General features: G+C 38.4%; 1 long non-coding RNA gene across 2 annotated transcripts; it reads right to left on the bottom strand.

Annotated features, from left to right (window-relative positions):
* Positions 1–10,266: 10,266 nt before the first annotated feature.
* On the bottom strand, positions 10,267–13,087 carry LOC110803385 (uncharacterized). 2 transcript variants are annotated; one of them, XR_008927794.1, is made up of 4 exons: positions 13,048–13,087; positions 12,484–12,531; positions 12,165–12,251; positions 10,267–10,395 (listed from the first exon to the last, which is right to left on the bottom strand). It is a non-coding gene; the product is annotated as an uncharacterized lncRNA (long non-coding RNA). The 2 variants fall into 2 exon arrangements; XR_002537430.2 differs by lacking the exon at positions 13,048–13,087 and having other exon boundaries at positions 10,269–10,395; positions 12,484–12,966.
* Positions 13,088–13,742: the final 655 nt, after the last annotated feature.

Raw genomic sequence — 13,742 nt, 5'->3', positions numbered from 1 at the left:
CCACTTACTCTTGGTTGTTGTTGCTTTACAGTTGGGACGATCATATCATTACTAGTAAATTTATTCTTCACCAGGTGATAGTGCGTAATTTTATGAAAAGATGCAAAGTATAAGTATATTTCACTTTACACTATGAAGCTGAGCTCATATGGCTGAATTGAAGATGTCAAAAGAACAAGGTCTGTAAGTTGGTTAAGTCGTACGTTGAAAGACTTAAGCAAGCTCCTAAATGACGGTATTACAAGTTTGACAAGATTATGTCTGGTAATGTTTTCATATCATTGAAGGTGACTCTTGTGTTTATTCTAAGCACGATTCTCTTGATTGTGTGATCGTTTGTCTTTACGTGGATGATATAATAAATGTTTGACACTAACTTGGATCGAATAAATGAGATAAAAGAATTTTTTCGGAATTTTGAAATGATAAACCATGAATGAGGCAAATGTGATTTTGGGAGTAAAATTTATAAGGACTCCAAATGGCACTAAGCTGAAAAAATTGTTTAAAACGTTTTTCTCATTTAATGTCGATCAAGTTAGGACTCCTTTTGATCCAAACATCCACTTAAAGATAAAAGTGATCTAGTTTGTCAAATCTGAATATGCAAAAATTGTTAGTGGTATTATGTTTCGTAAGAACTACACTACGCTTGACATTGATTATTCCGTGAGTGGTTTGAGCAGGTACAATCATAGCCCAAGTAATGATTATTGGGATGCTATAAGGTGATTGGTTCGGTACCATGTAGGTACCATGGATTGGAGTTTGCACTACTCCAAATTTCCAAGAGTAATTGGAGGGATCATGTGATGCCTATTTGGTATCTGATAATTATAAAGTCCACTCCAATAGTTGTTATTCTTCACCCTAGGGGGGGTGGAGCTGTATCTTGAAAATCTTGCAAGCAATCCTGTACAGACTGTTATGACTAATATGGAATAGGAATTTATTGCTATTGAATTGGCAGGTTATGAATGGTTGAGGAATGTGCTTTTAGATATTCCAGTGTGGGGGAAGCCAGCTCCTTCAGTTGCAATTGTTGTTGCAATTGTTGTTGCAAAGAACCATGCCTATAATGGAAGAAAGACACATCTGTTTGAGGTATAAAGCCGTCAAAGATATATATGTTGTCTATTGAGTAAATCTTTAGACTGTGTAAAGTCTGAAATGAATAAAGCGGACCCGTAAACAAAAGGCCTATAATAAAACTAGTTTTGAAAACATTGGAAGGGATGGGCTTGAGGCCCATTGGATGAATTGTAAAGTAATGAAATCCTACTCTCAGAGTTCAAAGGACGACACTATGATACAATTCGGAAGCACAAAATTCTATTTTGTCCATCCCCTAGATGTCATTTTGTGCTTGCTACAATAGGAAAGAGGTTGAGCATACGGCTCTTAATGAACCCATATCCATATTTTTGGTGGTGTGAAGGTAGCTCACACTTGATGGGATTCACCTACGTAGGTGTGGAAGTGTGGCCGCTTCCTATGAGAATTGTGATATGGGCTATTCTCTAGAGCACCTATGAGCATATCCAGGTTGGACGTATGGCCAGTATAAGGCGTCACTTTTATTCGCGGAGTCAGAATATCATACATATTTAGTTGCGTGCTTTGAGTGACGGGTTTCTAACTCCCTATCAAGTTCAATACGAAAGTCACTTGGTAAGAAAGAGATCATAGCTCAAATGTCACTAAGTGTTAATTCAAGTCGAAAGACATTGACACCTATTCAATTGTTATGTTTTGTCCAAAACAAATCTCTTTCTTTCTTTTTCACATCTTCGAACCTGTGGGGGATTGTTGGAAGTTCTTGTTGGGAAATGCAAAAGAAAAGAGTGTAAATATGTGAATATTTTTTATTGTCCCACATTGAAAGAATTCCTCATTTCCTCCTTGCTTATATACTGGGTTGTGAGTGTAACTCTTGTTTGAGAAAGTATGAGAGTGGTATGGGTGAACACATAACTCACACGTGCATCGTCCGGGTCGGGCTTGGGCCACGAGTTGTGGGCCTAGGTTCTTGGGCATGCGATCCGCGGGCATGGGTGGGTTTTGTGGTTCTTACATATTCCTTTTTGGTACCGGGCTATTTTGGTTAAAACATTGTTACGGGAATCTGTATTGATTACGTAACCGTTGGTTTAATTATCCTTAATGGTGGCCGTTACAGTCTTTATTATTCTGCCCGCTTTGGTCTCTTGCTTTTCCTAAAGTTTGATTATTTAAATCAAACTTTGTATCTTCCCAAATTGCAGCCATAATATACACTATTCCAGAAAAGTAATCACAGGCTTTCTCTCTTAAATTGTTCTCGGTTTTTGGACAAATTTTCTGACTCCATTCGGGTTTGTGAGTGCACACAAATTCGGAGTTGTGTTAATCCTGGAGGGCGATCGCTTTTGTTCTACTGCACCAGGAGGTAGTGCGGAATCGTCTTTTAGGACAGTGGTATCCCACGACGCAACAATTGTTCATTATTTGTTCATCCAATTTTTCGCATCATCGAGATAAGTCCATTCTAACTATATTATTATAGCAACATTATTATTTTATTGTTTAATATGCAACAGTATTTTCCTTTTGCGCGGGCGCCGAGGCTGCTGCGCCTGACCAGAAGGCCAAGCAGCAACTTCAGCGCCCAGCGTCGGGCGTGAGAAATTCTGGCGCCCAGCCAGGGGCGTTGAAAATGCGCCCCTGGCTGGTTCTCGTTTTCTGTTTGCGTCTACTTTTGTTTATGCGACTTCGATTTTGCGTGCTTGCCTAATAACGTCCTTTACGCATTGTGCAGCGTTTGTGGGATTCGTTACAGGCCATCCCTGGCGTCGCTTATTTTTTTGGCGATCGTTCGGGTTTGCGGAACACGTATTTCGGTATAACTCTTTGGCAAATTGGTTTATGAATATTTAGGCAGTTTTTAAGGTCATTGGTTTTTCTAGGATAGTTTGTCACACACAATCATATATTTCGCTACACATAACTAACATTCCATCATGAGGCAATAATAATATGTCATGTAGTTTATGATAGGCTTCTATGGGTAGTTATTTGGGCCTGGCTTGGTACCGCTTCTATCATAGATCCAACACATGCCCCGGTCGAGGTAGTGTCTTCAACAGACGAATTTCGCTCAAGAGGCCAACCCGCAAGTGCAAGCCAAGGGGGCATGCAGGCGAGAGGGACCTAATGAGCGAGCGATTGGGTTCGGGATAGGTGTACTACCTGCACAAGTACCGAGTGGGCAACATGCGCGGCGTGTGCACCCCCCTATTGGCGAAAAAAGGTATCCTTAGTCCCAACTCCCGAGATGAAACACCAAGGGAGCCAAGATTCGTTATGCGGTTCTGCCCGTTCACATTAATACGTTGATTTTCAGGTCGTCCCAACTTGATGGGGAAATAAACGCGGGGTAGGATCGTTTCACCCTTCGGCTATTTTGATTACCTACAAGCACGAGTATTTCCTTCACTATCCCCAGTGGAGTCGCCACTGTGAGGGGGTCGAAAAAGCACGAGGCTAATGCGTGACCTCGTCCCTCGTGGGTGTGACGCTTCTTTTTGTCAAATCAAGTGTAATTGGATTTCCTGTGAGTTTACACCCAATTGACTAGTAATATAGGAGTCGCCATTCAGTTTTTAACGACAATGAGAAAAATTGACAAAAACCGGTTATCGTGACATAAAGGGAGTGCAATTATGTTTGACCACGACGGCTGTAGGTTCCCTTGTGATCCCTGGTGGTGGGGATCGCTCAACGTACACCCGCAGGGTAAAGATTGAGGGTTCGGGGGACTGTAACTACCGAGAGGAGTACTCGCTCTTCGATAACTCCAGAGGCAGGATATCCTTACTAGCTCAGCATAAATAATTGAAGGGACATGCGTTAACTATTAAACTAATCAATATGCAACATATAGTACTAGATCGGGCGCGATTATCAGATTTAGATTGTTTTAAGGGACCTAGCATGATAATCCAATTTCCCAAAAATATCATATTTATTAAGCGTGATCGAACAATCAGATTTTAGTTAGTTTAACAGTTCATAAAAGGGCGAGGAAAGCAATTAAACCATGGAGAAGGGACACATTACGACGCACCCTTGAGAGGTGCGTCACGGTTCTCAGAAAACTAACCACTTTGACTTTGCTATTTCTCCTTTTATTTAACGAATCTCAAATTATGGGACGGGATACGTTCTTTTCGATTTATGGATCGAATGCGACAGAACGCGTGATCAGTTTTGCAGCGTGAGGCTTAGGCTTAGGGGTTTAGAGTCAATACTCAGAATAATAATTGTATGTTGTTGTGTGTTTTTTTCACGTCGAACTTAAGGCCCTATTTATAGAAAAGCGTTCGTGGAAAGATAGAATTGCAGAACTCTAATCCACGAGGAATTAGGAAAAAACACGTACCAGGTATTTTCAGCGCCCAGAGCCAGGCGTTGAAAATAGGATCTGGCCTGTTTTTCTTAGTCAGATTCGGATTCCTAGAATCCGGAGTATTTGAGATTTAATTGAGTCTTTTATTGCGTATTAACCTTGTGACGGGATGCGTCTGGGCCCGTTACGAACTCTAGGCTCGTTAGGATTTTAATTAATATGTGACTCTTATTTTCGAATCATATTAGGAATAGGATTCTCTCGCAATTTCTATCTCATTTAGGATTTATGTTGGAGTGCAACACCTAATTCTGACAGGTTTCTATCTTTTATGACTTGCCACTTTTAACAATTACCGATTACGGAAGTTACTATTTTTAGCAGGTTTAAATAGCAGGTTTCTATAAATAGCAGGTTTCGGGTGAAATGAAAAGGGGAATTGAGATTCGTTATTTTATAGGAGATGCGTTGTCAAGTGGAGATTTACGTTTTCATCATCGAACCTTCCCTTTCGGGAATGGGGACAAAAGTAGGTGTCTACAGCAATAAAGTTGAAGATTTACGATTCTACAAAATGAACTAGCAAAGAAAACATTTATCATACCTTAATAACTTGAAATAAAAGCATTCATGCAATCATTAAAGCTATTAAACATTTCATTCATGGAAAAGCAAAAACATGGTCCAAAATGAATGAAACGATTCCCAGACCCCAAAAGTCCTAAATCCTTAAGCAGCTTTAGCATGTCTTAAGTAGTTTAAGATTTTAGGTAAGCAAAACCAATTGCTAGTAATCTCCAAATTACTCTTGGTTAATAAATTAATGCCATAATTTATCCCATTGCCACAACATAATGCCATTGTTGTTTGAGTTGAAACCACAATCAACGTGCTCCTTTAAGACGCCTTACCACCTAAGTCAACTAAAATAACACCTCGCTTTAGCGTAAACCTACTACCATAGATCCTTAGATTTTTGTAAGTGCTTGATTTGGAAGGCAATTTTAAACTCAATATTACTTTGGACCTAGTTGTTTCTATGTTGGTTCGATTATTTTGTGAACTTAATCTAATTGAGTCATATGAAACAACCTATTCATACAAAGCATACATACATACATTCAAGCATAATATATATCAAAGTGCATAAATAAATGGTGATCTAGTATGGCCCTAAACATCTTGTCTTGAAGGATCCAATCTTCATAACCTCCTTGTTAGCTTGGCATCGTCTTGAATCTTCGTTCAAATACTAACTTAAAGTTCTAAACTTAGAAATACCTGAAAATAATAAATTACATCAAAATTTCCATGGTACGCAGACCATATTTAAAACTTCACATTCAAAGATAGAACGGTACGCAGACTGTATTTAACTATCCTAAATGGCCATACTAGTCACTTGGAGTACCTGCATTACATAAAATATATATTCTATGCATTCACCCATTCGTATGCTAAAACGAATGGCCCATATAAATATGCAAGTATTTACGTGAATTAATTAAAATTCACGTTCACATAAACGCGTCCTAAAAGATTAATCACTTTCCAAATTGTTAATCCTTAGACTTTATTCTAATTAAAATCGAATTTAATTAAAATAATGCGACCTACGAAAATAATTAAAAATAATTATTTCATTTTAATTTCATTTAGTGGCTCCCACTCAAACCAATAATTATTCCGGATAATTAATTGTGAAATATTAAATTAAAACTCGCGGCGCGACCCAAGCAAATAAAATAGTAAATTAAATATCCCGTTAGCCCAAATAAATGCAAATAAGTCAAGCCCAACATAAAAAAATTGTCATGTGCTTACTTGGGCTAGGCTTGCGCCCAACCCATTAGCATTGCGTGGCCTACGAGGCACACGAGCATAGCCCGCAGCCATCGCAGCCATCGTATGGCCTACGAGGCATGCGAGCATAGCCCGTAGCCATCGCACGCCAGTGCACGTGTACCCGCAGCATCGCTGCTGCCCCTGCGTGCCTTGCTCGACTCGTCGCAACGCATCGCTGCTGCCCCTGCGTGCCTTGCTCGACTCGTCGCAACGCATCGCTGCACCATCGCAAGGCTTGTGCCCTGCTATGCGCGCAGCACACGCCCCTTACATCTCGCCCAACGCGCGCGACACGGAGCGTGCATGCTGCTGCCCGCGTCGCTGCGACTCGATTGCGCATGGTAGCTCGCATGGCTCGCCGAGCCACACGCCTGTGAGGGGGTCAAAAAAGCACGAGGCTAATGCATGACCTCGTCCCTCGTGGGCGTGACGTTGTCTGATCAAGTGTAATTGGATTTCCTGTGAGTTTACACCCAATCGACTAGTAATATAGGAGTCGCCATTCAGTTTTTAACGACAATGAGAAAAACTGACAAAACCCGGTTATCGTGACATAAAGGGAGTGCAATTATGTTCGACCACGACGGCCATAGGTTCTCTTGTGATCCCTGGTGTGGGATCGCTCAACATACACCCACAGGGCAGAGATTGAGAGTTCGGGGGACTGTAGCTACCGAGAGGAGTGCTTATCGATAATACTCCAGAGGCAGGTTATCCTTACTAGCTCAGCATAAATAATTGAAGGGACATGCGTTAAACTATTAAACTATTCTGAATTGATTTTAGCAATATGCAACACATAACACTAAATCGATCGTGATTATCTTATTTAGATTGATTTAAGGTACCTAGCATGACAATTCAATTGTCCAAGGTATTATCTTATTAGGCGTGATAGATTAATCAAATTAATAGTTTGACAATTTTATAAAAGGGTGATGAAAGCGATTAAATCATATGAGGGACACATTACAACGCACCCTTGAGAGGTGCGTTGTGGTTCTCAGAAAACTAACCACTTGGCTTTTCTATTTCTCCTTTTATTTAACGAATCTCGGGTTTCTAAGCAATGTTCCAGTATTTAGGCTTAATTCATCAAGCTACAAGGGTCAGGATGCGTTCTGTTCGACTTTTGGGTCGATTGCGACAGAACGCCGGATCAATTTCGCAGCGTGAGGCTTAGGCTTAAGGCTATAGTCAATACTCAGGTTATGGAATTGTGTGTTATTTCCACGTCGGTTTTAGGCTATATTTATAGGAAAAGGGTGTGTGGAAAGATAGATTTTAAGATACGGATTCAAAAAGAATCCTGAGATAAAACGGCCCCATGCATTTTCAGCGCCTATCTTCGGCGCCCAGATCCAGGCGTTGAAAATAGGATCTGGGCCGAGTTCTTTGTCAGATTTGGACTCTTAGAATACGGAGCTTTTGAGATTTATCCTAGTCTTTTAGTGCTTATTAACTGATGACGGAATGCGTCTGGGCCCGTTACGAACTCTAGGTTCGTTAGGAATTTAATTAATACGTAACTCTTATTTTCGAATTATACCAGGAATGCAAATTCTATCTCTTTTAGGATTTATGTCGGAGTGCAACACCTAATTCTGCCAGGTTTCTATCTTTTATGACTTTGCCACTTTTTACAACTACTTTTTACGGCGGTTACTATTCTTAGCAGGTTTCTATAAATAGCAGTTTTGGCTGAAATGAAAGGGTGATTGAGATTCGTTATTTTATAGGAGATGCGTTGCCAAGTGGAGATTTATGTTCTCATCATCGAACCTTCCCTTTCGGGAATGGGGACAAAAGTAGGTGTCTACAGTTAGCCCCCACTTTGACTGAGTCTCGAGATGAGACGATGGTCAAAGTACTAGACGGAGTGCGTCATACAAGCCATGGTGTATGTGACCTGTTTTGCAAGGGTCTCACGAGCCCCCGAGTGATAACATTTGACTTAAGGGTCATCACTTGAAGTGTTAAGACATTCCTCACGTGTTATTGGAATTTGTTAACTGATAGTATAGAAACTCCCTCACTTTGTCATTGGAAGTGTCTAAAGATGTTTTCGAAATCAAAGCTATAAAGTGTAACTAGGCCTGGCCAAGCCCAATCACGAGGTAAAATGTTTTTTAAAGATTCTCATTTTCAGGGTTAGCTAAACGAGAAAACCCCCTTGTTTTTATAGGACGTAAAACGAAGGAAAATCCAGCACATCGCTCTTTTTTGGAAAAACGGAAAACCAACCCTTTGATTTTTGGAAAAAGGGAAACCATCTTTTGATTTTTTGAAAAATATAAACCATCCTTTGATTTTTGGAAAAAGATAAACCATTCTTTGATTTTTGGAAAAGGATAAACCTGGAAAAGTTATTGCTGCAGCGACTAAGGACCTACGCGGTTAGTGACGCAGACCCCGCCCACTGAAGGTGGGCGAGCCAGTCTGCTGAGGGTGGACGCCCCGTCCGATAGAAGTGGACGAATCTGTTTTGATGTTTTTGAAAATAGGGACCTACATGGTTTGTGACGTAGACCCCGCCGACTGAAGATGGCGAGCCTATTTTTGTTTTGAAGATTTTATTTTCTTTTCATTTTCGAAAAATGAGGACCTGCGCGGTTAGTGACGCAGACCCCGCCCGCTGAAGGTGGGCGAGCCTGTCTGCTGAGGGTGGACGCCCCGTCCAATAGAAGTGGACGAACCTGAATTCGTCTTTTCAATTTGGGACTCGCGTGGTACGTGTCGCGATCTTGCCCGATTGAGGTGGGCAAGTCCCTATTTAATTTGTTCTTGTGATTTCTTTTGAGAATTTCTTTTTATTCATTCTTGTAAGAGCGAATTCTTTCGAGGGATGCTAGGATTTAGCTGCAACCTGAATGTGGGTCGACAACGTGCTTAGACGGACCATTGTCTCGTGGTCATCATCTTTCATGGTTTTGAGCTAGTCTTTACGGCTCAATTTTGCCACTCCCTGGGTCCTTGATTAGGGGACTATGTATAAGTATCAACGGCGACCTTTGTCTTGAGGTCGTAATCCGGTTTTATCTTTTGAGATTATCCTAACACGGGACTTCGTACAACGTAGTCTGGGAATATTGTTTTAACTTTGCATACTCTCTTTTGAAATATATATTTTCTTTCGAGCCCCCAAGCACTCGTGCTTGACGGTCATTTCTTGTCAAAGAGGTTCCTTGGGGATACGCATTTGTAATGTCCTTGATCGTGTTTGGGATCGTGCTCGTAAGTGCGAGCGATCTTTGTAGTGGTGTGCTACTCTTAACAAAGCCGTGAGGTGCGACTTTCAGTAAAGAAATCGGCAATTTTCGAGTCGAATGGATATGGCAGGGCCCTATCACTACTACAAAATAGGCTTATAGCAACGGCAATAAACCGTTACCATAGACCAATTAACCGTTGTAATAGGCCTATAGCAATGGTTTAAAAACCGTTACCAATAGGGGGCGTTGCTATAAGTATATGGCAACAGTTTCCCGGATTTAGGCAACAGTTATGATAAACCGTTGCCATAAATAACTATGTCAACGCTTTTTATAGGCAACACTTTTAACCTGTGGCAACAGTTATTCAACAACTTAAGCCAACATTTACACATTTAAGGCAACAATTTCGCCAACTTAAGGCAACACTTATTAGTTTGTTGTTGGTAGAAATATAAAACTATGACAACGCTTTCTTATACTTATGGTAACAACATCCAATTGTATTTTATAGCAACGCTTGCTATTGAGTGTATAGCAACGCTTTTGGTTTTGATAATGGTAACACTTACCAATGAGTTTATTACAACGTTTCATTTGAGTTTAAGGAAACGCTTTCAATTGGTCTAAAGCTACGTTCTCAAATGGATTTAGTTATCCATATACATATAATAAATATGAGCTGCGTATAATAAGATTTTCATAAAAAATAAGTTCAAAAACTGTATACAATTCAAATAACTTAATTACATAAGCATAATATCTAGTAAAAAGGTCAGAATAGTAAAAACATATATATACAAGTTACAAAACTACATTCATTAAAAATAAATCATGCAATCACGGTCCTATAACTCTATTTCTTAAAACCTATCTACTATTATGTGCCAAAAACCCTGTAAATCTTCACATATTTAAAGTAGCTTGTAATTCTTGCATACATGCACCATCCTGCACAACAAACAAATCAAGTTTAACATTTTCATTAGAAATTTATTATCCAAAAGAAGCTGAAAATGAATGATTAAAGCTAAACCTTAAGATTAATGGGTAAATGACAACTTTTTCCAATACCCAATTATTCATGTAAATTTATCAAGACTCCCATTGTAGATGCAAAAGGTCAGAAATAGTAACAGCTTCATAGCATAGGAAACCTGATGACTCACTTGAGAAGAGAGTGTTCAAAAAGGATCAAATAATTAAGAATAAAGACTGTTATCTATGTGAAATATGGAGGTTCATGGAGCTATTATCGCCTAGTTCAGCTAGCTGGATTATAAAGTACTTGTGCAAAGTAAAAACATATATTCAAGTATTCAATACCTCGGAACGCAAAACTGTGATGCATGGCTAGGTATTCATTACCACAAAAGAAGTCTCCTAAGACTTAAATGGATCAAAAGAAGATTCGAGGAAAGTATTATTCAAAGGAAGGTTGCACTAGCTACAATAGCAGCTCTAATTTACAAAATTTGGCAATGCAAAGTTATTGGTTGAGTAAAGTGAATATTGTAGAGAAAATAGTAAAGGATGTTTTACTATACTGTATGTATAGGTTGTAAAGCTAGTTTATATCCCACTATTAACTCAAACCTCTTTAATTCCAATCTCCATCATAAATAAACCCGGATAACTATGTGATTTTTATTTATAGATATTCTGATAAGAGATATTCTGTATTTATAGATATTTAGTATTCTGTATTTATAGATATTTAGTATTATGTATTTATAGATATTTATAGATATTCTGATAAATTACTTCAAATGCAGAAGGAAACTAGAAGATGAACACATGCATGAATGCAATATGTATACGATGCATTCTTCAAGTAATTTGTTTTCTACGTATAGTCTAATCATAAGAACTAAAACTAAACTAAGCCATGCAATATAGTCCCTAGATTTAAACAAAAGAAATTAAAAACACATTCAGATTTTATACACAGAAATGCATTCCCCCAAATTATGTCACAGAAGGATCCAATTACAGGAGAACTAGAAAACAAAATAAGTAGCAGATCATAAAGATATGCAATTTGCTTCATCAAAATAAGGAATCATACATAAAGGAAAAAAAGGTCAACATAAAAAACTCGAAAACGACTCAACAAATTTAAGAAACACTCTCAGAAAGCTATAGTGGCAGAACCTCAACAAAACATTTACGGTTCTCAACACACATACAATTCAAGGGTAAAGTATTATCAGAAACTAAACAACAAGCAGCAATGCAAACTGTCAGCAGATTATTAGACACAAACAAAAGTAGTATAGGTCAGAACACAACAGTACATTAGAACTGCCCGCACAAATAAGCAGACCTAAGCAGGCAGTCCTGGTGAATACTACAGAGCCGAAGAACTCAGAATAAACAACAAATCAAATCAGAAAGCAGCAGTTGACAGCCAGAACATTTCAGGTTATAAGTAGGTAAAACATTACTCAAAAAAGAAGCTCAAAAAATAGAGCTAAGCACAAAAGTAGAACTAAGCAGATCAGGAACATCGAAAGGTTCAAAGGCAACTTTGGCAATCTTCAAAAACGAAAATAAAAAGGTTAAAACGCACTCCGTTATCCAAAAGCCATGTTACTTACCTAAACACTGGTGAACTTAGCCATTGTATATGATCTTAATCCCAAGAGAAAGAAATGTCTTGATATATGATACTGGATATGCATATCAAAATTAAGCAGACAAATAACAATCTCTTTTACCTGGAGTCTTGGAGAAGAGCAAAGTCAACACTTTAATGTTGAAGACTGGGTACCCAACATTGCCAAAAATCTCCCATTTTCTTCTCACTAACAATCATGAAGAATAGACAACAATCAGTAGAAGAATTTAGAACAAGGTCAAAAATGTTCTTAGCTTCTGAACAGCTAGCAGGATGCATCTTCAGTTGAAAAAGAACATAAAGAATTCAGCGATCGTTATGCATGTCAGATGGATGGATAGGAAAACAAGTGACATATCACAAGTCAAAGCTACAAGTTAATAGTTCATTTCTCCATTAGAAACAAAGTGCATACTGACCTGAATGAGGGTTAGAGAGTTGTTGGTCGCCTAATAGACAAGACTTCCCTAACAAAAAAAATTACAAGGTGAAACAGTAGTATAAAAATAGGATGTAAACATTACCTAGAGGTTTGATATGCTATGATAAATCAGTGATGAAACACTCACAAGTCGCTACCATATATATATATCACATTTTCATTTTCAAAAACACATATTCATGGTATAAACACATATTCTTTGATTCTCATAAACTTTGGTTTGCAATGATGCCGATTTGAAGAAAAGTAAACAAACTCCTCTGTAAAACAGAAAAGAAAGAGATCAATCATGATTACTTATTTGCCAGATTTGACAGATGTAGAATGCTAATTTCTTCTTATATTGCTGAAAACTCTACACACATTAGCCTTTGAATTGCTATGTTTTATCAGTATCAAGTTCAAGAGCGTAATAGTAAGATCTCTGCTCAATGTACAAGCTATGAGACAAACAAAAACTAGGCAAGTAACACTATGCAAGCCTTAAGAATAAACGAACTAGGTTTCATAATAAAACAAAGACGAAACAAATGTAACCTACAACAACGGCAACATGTCCATACTGCTCACCCAACTGACCAGAAGCTTAAAATTAGAGCAGCTCAAGCACCCTGCAGTCATCAGGACATCAACAAAAGAATTCTAATAATTCACCGGTAGGCCACTTGAGCCTGCACACACACAAACACACACACACAAAAGTGAAATAAATACGAGGATGAAATAAATAACTTGACAAACTACAACAAAATGGAAAACCTAATTCGATAACTACCATATTGTAATGTCCTAGATTGTATCAGTTGATCACTTGATCTACAGTAAATACGAGTGAAGTAAAAACAATCATGGTTGTTCTTGTTTGTAGATGCTGCCCATGCATCAACTTTTGCCGATTTTTAATTTTTTTTTGAATGAACTCTATTGAATTTGATAATTTTTTTATAAAATTTAATTTTTTAAAATCAAATTTTCAAAAACACTTAGCAGAGGAGCAATACGCAATATAATTAAAAACTACCTTTGTAATCTTATCCTTCAATTTGTAAAAAGTTCAATCACAAATCGCTCATTGCAAAGCACTGACGAGGAGACGAATCAACCATGTACAGAAAATAAACATTGACCTAACAAATTAAAGTTGAATCAACCAAAATGGGAAAAAGGTGTGAGGAGACGAATGCAATAAAATACAGAGAACATTAACCAAAAGATCACATAAGAAGAAAGAATCAC

Source organism: Spinacia oleracea, chromosome 2, assembly GCF_020520425.1.
Source record: "Spinacia oleracea cultivar Varoflay chromosome 2, BTI_SOV_V1, whole genome shotgun sequence".
In the NCBI taxonomy this organism is placed as follows: Eukaryota; Viridiplantae; Streptophyta; class Magnoliopsida; order Caryophyllales; family Amaranthaceae; genus Spinacia; species Spinacia oleracea.
Note: the sequence above shows the minus strand (reverse complement) of the source record. Positions and strands in the feature narration are given on the sequence as shown.